We start from the raw sequence: 6,842 nt of genomic DNA on the forward strand, positions 1-6,842 counted from the left end.
CTGACTCAGGTAAACTTGGGTATGTGAGATATCAGGTGAGACCGTATTGTACAGAAGCCGCTGCAGTGTTACAACTGTAAAACGTTTGGACAGGTGGCAAGTGTTTGTTGAAGGAATAAATATGTAGCAGTTGAAGAGTCAGATGAAGCAGGTTATTGTAATTGTGATGGGAATCATGTTCCCGAGTTACAGGAGTACCCTGTACGGATGAAGGATGTCGCAGTAGCTAGGATCAGGGCCATCCAGCAGGTTTCCTATGTGGAGGCAGTGAAAATAGCTGAAGGAGTGAGTGGAGATGGTAGCAGTAGTGGTGCATGGGTAAAATCACCGGGGAAGCCAATCCAGGGGGGAAAAAGCCATAATACAACCTATTCATTGTGATAATTGTGTTGTTTGGCTCTATAACATGTTAATTAATTTGCCTTGACACCGTGATATATACTGTATATATATATATATATATATATATGTATTGTGAATGTTGACCCGTTTAAAGGTCTTACTCACATCGGCTGCAGAGAGCGTGATCACACTGTCGTCCGGAACAGCTGATGCTCTCATGCATGTTTCAGTTTTACTTTCCTCAAAGTGAGCATGGAAGTTATTTAGCTTGTCTGGTAGGCTCGTGTCACTGGGCAGCTCTCGGCTGTGCTTCCCTTTGTAGTCTGTACTAGTTTGCAAGCCCTGCCACATCCGACGAGCGTCGGAGCTGTTGTAGTATGATTCGATCTTATGCCTGTATTGACGCTTTGCCTGTTTGATGGTTCGTCGGAGAGCATAGCGGCATTTTTTATAAGCTTCCGGGTTAGAATCCCGCTCCTTGAAAGCGGCAGCTCTACCCTTGATCTCAATGCGAATGTTGCCTGTAATCCATGGCTTCTGGTTGGGGTATGTACGTACAGTCACTGTGGGGACGACGTCCTCGTTGCACTTATTGATAAAGCCAGTGACTGATGCGGTGTACTCCTCAGTGCCATCGGAAGAATCCCGGAACATATTCCATAGTCTTTGCTAGCAAAACAGTCCTGTAGCTTAGCATCTGCTTTATCAGACCACTTTTTTATAGACCGAGTCACTGGTGCTTCCGGTTTTAATTTTAGCTTGTAAGCAGGAATCAGGAGGATAGAGTTATGGTCAGATTTGCCAAATGGAGGGCGAGGGAAAGCTTTGTACGCATCTCTGTGTGTGAAGTACAGGTTGTCTAGAATTTGTTTTCCCTCTAGTTGCACATTTAACATGCTGATAGAAATGAGGTAAAACTGATTTAAGTTTCCCTGCATTAAAGTCCCCGGCCACTAGGAGTGCCGCCTCTGGATGAGCGTTTTCCTGTTTGCTTATGACGGAATACAGATCATTGAGTGCGGTTTTAGTGCCAGCCTCGGTCTGTGGTGGTATGTAGACAGCTACGAGAAATACAGATGAAAACTCTCTAGGTAGATAGGGTGGTCTACAGCTTATCATGAGATACTCTACCTCAGGCGGGCAAAACCTTGAGACTTTCTTAGATATCGTGCACCAGCTGTTGTTTACAAATATGCATAGTCCCCCACCCCATGCCTTACCAGAGGCTGCTGTTCTGTCCTGTCGATACAGTGTAAAACCCGCCAGTTGTATGTTCTTAATGTCGTTTTTCAGCCACGACTCGGTGAAACTTAAAAGATATTACAGTTTTTGTTTGTTTTTTTTAACCATTTTTCTCCTCAATTTCGTGGTATCCAATTGGTAGTAGTTACAGTCTTGTCTCATCGCTGCAACTCCCATACGGACTCGGGAGAGGCGAAGGTCGAGAGCCATGCGTCCTCCGAAACACAACCCAACCAAGCCGCACTGATTCTTGACACAATGCAGATATTACACATTATAATGATATTATTATTTTTAATGTCCTGTTGGTAGGATATACGTGCTTTCAGTTGGTCCCATTTATTTTCCAGCGACTGAACGTTAGCTAGCAGGACGGAAGGGCAGATTAGCCGTCGCCTGATCCTCACAAGTTATCCTGATATCTTTCCGCGAAACCTCTGTTTCCTTTTCCAGCGAATCACAGGGATCTGGGCCTGGTCGGGTGTCTGTAGTACTATATCCCTCCCGTCCGACTCATTGAAGAAGAACTCTTTGTCCATTTTGAGGTGAGTAATCGCTGTTCTGATGTCCAGAAGCTCTTTTCAGTCATAAGAGACGGTAGCAGCAACATCATGTACAAAACAAGTTACGAACAACGCGAAAAAACACACATGATAGTAAAATAGCACGGTTGGTTAAGAGCCAATAAAATGTGTGTGTGTGTGTGTGTGTGTGTGTCTGTTTGTGTGTGTGTGTGTGTGTGTGTGTGTGTGTGTGTGTGTGTGTGTGTGTGTGTGTGTGTGTGTGTGTGTGTTTGTGTGTGTGTGTGTCTGTTTGTGTGTGTGTGTGTGTGTGTGTGTGTGTGTGTGTGTGTGTGTGTGTGTGTGTGTGTGTGTGTGTGTGTGTGTGTGTGTGTGTGTGTGTGTGTTGTATCAACAAGGATGCACACTGGCCTCGGCTAACACAATAAAAGCTAATTGGAGAAAACACAAGGACGTCTGGAACTTTCTCTCGCTTGACTTCTCTCCAGCTTATCTTATTTTCTGAGCTGGAGATCGCCCAGCATGCTCTGCTCCACTTCACCGGTGGGCGGAACTACAGCTTTGATATGAGGAACTAACATTACTGAAATGATTAACAACAAATACTTTACAGCCTTTTGTACATAGGCCAGGGGAACAAAGTTTGAAAATATGGTTGGATCAGAATCCCCTTTATAATCATTGGCCAGTACGGAGAATTAAGTAAAACCACAAGTCCAAATCCCTATCTCCATCGATGGCTAATTTAGGAAAGGCCCAATTTTAGTTAGCTAGCTAGCCACTGGAGGACAACAACACAATGAGATGTAACAATTCAAGTTTTTCCTGTCAATAATGATGTTTGGCTTGTGATGTGATTGGTCTGAAGCCAAATCCAAACTGGCTTCCCTTGACACTTTTTTTGTTGGTGCGCCTGGACCATTCACAGCTGAGCTCACACAGTTTAGCTCAACGCTGATTGGCTATTATTTAATTTGTAAAAAAATTAAATGGAGGCAAAATGCTCGTTGGCTTCCCTTGCATTCAATGCTACAGGCGGCAACAATGTCATACTGTCACGCCCTGGCCTTATTATTCTTTGTTTTCTTTATTATTTTAGTTAGGTCAGGGTGTGACATGGGTAATGTTTATGTTTTGTTGGATTTGGGTGTTTATTTGGTAAAGGGGTTATGGGGTGTAGTAGATGGTTTTGTGTTGAGTGTATATGTCTAGCGTTGTCTATGTTGGTTAGTTATCTAGGAGAGTCTATGGTTACCTGAATGAGTTCCCAATTAGAGACAGCTGATTTCGGTTGTCTCTGATTGGGAGCCTTATTTAGGGTAGCCATAGGCTCTCATTGGTTGTGGGTAATTGTCTATGTAGAACGTTTGTAGCCTGTATGTTTGTGCACAACGTTTGTAGCTTCACGGTCGTTTTGTTGTTTTGTTGTTTTGTTAAAGTGTTTTTGTGTCGTGTTCATCTTCGTGTTATAATAAAAGAAGATGGCTTATTTTCCAAAAGCTGCATTTTGGTCCGTTAATCCGCCACACGATCGTGACAGAATTACCCACCATAGGACCAAGCGGCATGGAAGGCGGCAACAGGACCTACCTACACAGGATCTCTGGAGTTGGGAGGACGAATTGGAAAGAGATGGACCTTGGGATCAACCTGGAGAATATCGCCTCCCTCGTGAAGAGCTGGAGGCAGCGAAAGCCGAGAGGAGGCGATATGAGGAGGCAGCACGGAGACAAGGCTGGAAACCCGTGAGTACACCCCAAAAATTTATTGGGGGGGGCCTTAAAGGGAGTGTGGCGAAGTCAGGTAGGAAACCTGCGCCTACTCCCTGTACTTACCGTGGAGAGCGGGAGTACGGGCAGACACCGTGTTACGCAGTAGAGCGCACGGTGTCTCCTGTACGCGTGCATAGCCCGGTTCGGTACATTTCAGCTCCACGTATCGGCCGGGCTAGACTGAGCGTTGAGCCGTATGTCATGAAGCCGGCCCAACGCATCTGGTCACCAGTGCGTCTCCTCGGGCCGGCGTACATGGCACCAGCCTTACGCATGGTGTCCCCGGTTCGCCTACATAGGCCGGTGCGGGTTATTCCACCTCCCCGCACTGGTCAGGCGACGGGGAGCATAGAACCAGGTAAGGTTGGGCAGGCTCGGCGTTCAAGGGAGCCAGTACGCCTGCACGGTCCGGTATTTCCGGCGCCACCTCCCCGCCCCAATCCAGTACCACCAGTGCCTCCTCCACGCACTAGCTATATGGTGCGTGTCTCCAGCCCTTTACTACCAGTGTCTAAACCACGCACCAAGCCTCCTGTGTGTCCCCAGAGTCCTGTGCGTCCTGTTGCTGCTCCCCGCACTAGCCCTGAGATGCGTGTCCCCAGCCCGGTGCCACCAGTCCCGGCACCACGCACCAGGCCTACAGTGCGCCTCAGCCGGCAGGAGTCTGCCGTCTGCACAGCGTTGACTGAACTGCTCGTCTCCCCAGCGCCATCTGAGCCATCCGTCTCCCCAGCGCCATCTGAGCCATCCGTCTCCCCAGCGCCATCTGAGCCATCCGTCTGCAATGAGCCTGCAAAGCCGCCCGTCTGCCATGAGCCTGCAAAGCCGCCCGTCTGCCATGAGCCCACTGAGCCGTCCGCCAGACAGGAGCCGCTAGAGCCGCCAGCCAGACAGGAGCCGCTAGAGCCGTCCGTCAGACAGGATCTGCCAGAGCCGCCAACCAGACAGGATCTGCCAGAGCCGCCAACCAGACAGGATCTGCCAGAGCCGCCAACCAGACAGGAGCAGCCAGATCAGTCAGCCAGCCATGAGCAGCCAGATCCGTCAGCTAGCCATGAGCAGCCAGATCCGTCAGCTAGCCATGAGCAGCCAGATCCGTCAGCTAGCCATGAGCAGCCAGATCCGTCAGCTAGCCATGAGCAGCCAGATCCGTCAGCTAGCCATGAGCAGCCAGATCCGTCAGCTAGCCATGAGCAGCCAGATCCGTCAGCCAGCCATGAGCAGCCAGATCCGTCAGCCAGCCATGAGCAGCCAGATCCGTCAGCCAGCCATGAGCAGCCAGATCCGTCAGCCAGCCATGAGCAGCCAGATCAGTTAGCCAGCCATGAGCAGCCAGATCCGTTAGCCAGCCATGAGCAGCCAGATCTGTCAGCCAGCCATGGGCCGTCCCTCAGTCCGGAGCTGCAGTCCCTCAGTCCGGAGCTGCAGTCCCTCAGTCCGGAGCTGCCATTCCTCAGTCCGGAGCTGCCCCTTACCCTGGTGCTGCCCCTTACCCTGGTGCTGCCCCTTACCCTGGTGCTGCCCCTTACCCTGGTGCTGCCCCTTATCCTGGTACTGCCCCTGACCCTGGTACTGCCCCTTACCCTGGTACTGGTCCTTAGTCCGGAGCTGTCCCTTAGTCCGGAACTCCCCCTTAATGCAATGGGGTTAATGTGGAGGGGGGTCGTTTGGAGGAAGCCTAGGAGGTGGTTAGGTACTGTGGTGACGTGGGGACTACGACCAGAGCCGGAGCCGCCACCGTGGAGGGGAGCCCACCCAGACCCTCCCCTAGACTGTGTATGGTGCGCCCGGAGTTCGCGCCTCAAGGGGGGGGTTATGTCACGCCCTGGCCTTATTATTCTTTGTTTTCTTTATTATTTTAGTTAGGTCAGGGTGTGACATGGGTAATGTTTATGTTTTGTTGGATTTGGGTGTTTATTTGGTAAAGGGGTTATGGGGTGTAGTAGATGGTTTTGTGTTGAGTGTATATGTCTAGCGTTGTCTATGTTGGTTAGTTATCTAGGAGAGTCTATGGTTACCTGAATGAGTTCCCAATTAGAGACAGCTGATTTCGGTTGTCTCTGATTGGGAGCCTTATTTAGGGTAGCCATAGGCTCTCATTGGTTGTGGGTAATTGTCTATGTAGAACGTTTGTAGCCTGTATGTTTGTGCACAACGTTTGTAGCTTCACGGTCGTTTTGTTGTTTTGTTGTTTTGTTAAAGTGTTTTTGTGTCGTGTTCATCTTCGTGTTATAATAAAAGAAGATGGCTTATTTTCCAAAAGCTGCATTTTGGTCCGTTAATCCGCCACACGATCGTGACACATACTCTTTCTGACCAGATAACATCAGATAGATACACTAGGCATACTGAGACAGAGGGGGCGCTGTTTCCCTCGCTCGGATGCTTTCTCCGGTGAGATACATTAAGCCTCTTGCAAATTGAAGGAACTTGATGAAAGACAGAGAGGAAAGAAAAGATTTGGTTATTTGTTTTTTTCTTAAAAAAAATGTTTTGGGGAAGCCTGGCTTCCCTTGGCATCCATGAATAAAACGCCACTGAATGGTAGTGGATGTCCCACAGCCTGCAGTGAATCCCATGCAGGAGAAGGATCCCGACACACTAACTGTGAAGCAGGTGAACTTTGTTGCGTTTATAAGCAAAGTGATTGAATTACACTAGTCAAACTAATAAAAAGTTTAAAGAATCTAGACATCATTGTGAAGGTGGCAAAAAAAGTATTTCTGGATCTCCAGGACTTTACAGCCGAAATGTTACAGGGAATAATACAGAGTTAAGAGGTTCCCCCCTCCCAGGTTCCAGAGCCTGTCGAGGGATCTGAATAGACATTTAAATCCGACTGAAAGAGTACAGTTGTAGTTTTTGTTTTATGTACTTTTGAATATTAGAAGTGTGTGTTTTTTTTTTTTTTACATTGACCTAATCCTTATTATTTTGGTTTGTCAGTCCCCCCCCCCCCCCCCCA

Source organism: Salvelinus fontinalis, chromosome 18, assembly GCF_029448725.1.
Source record: "Salvelinus fontinalis isolate EN_2023a chromosome 18, ASM2944872v1, whole genome shotgun sequence".
Taxonomy (NCBI): Eukaryota; Metazoa; Chordata; class Actinopteri; order Salmoniformes; family Salmonidae; genus Salvelinus; species Salvelinus fontinalis.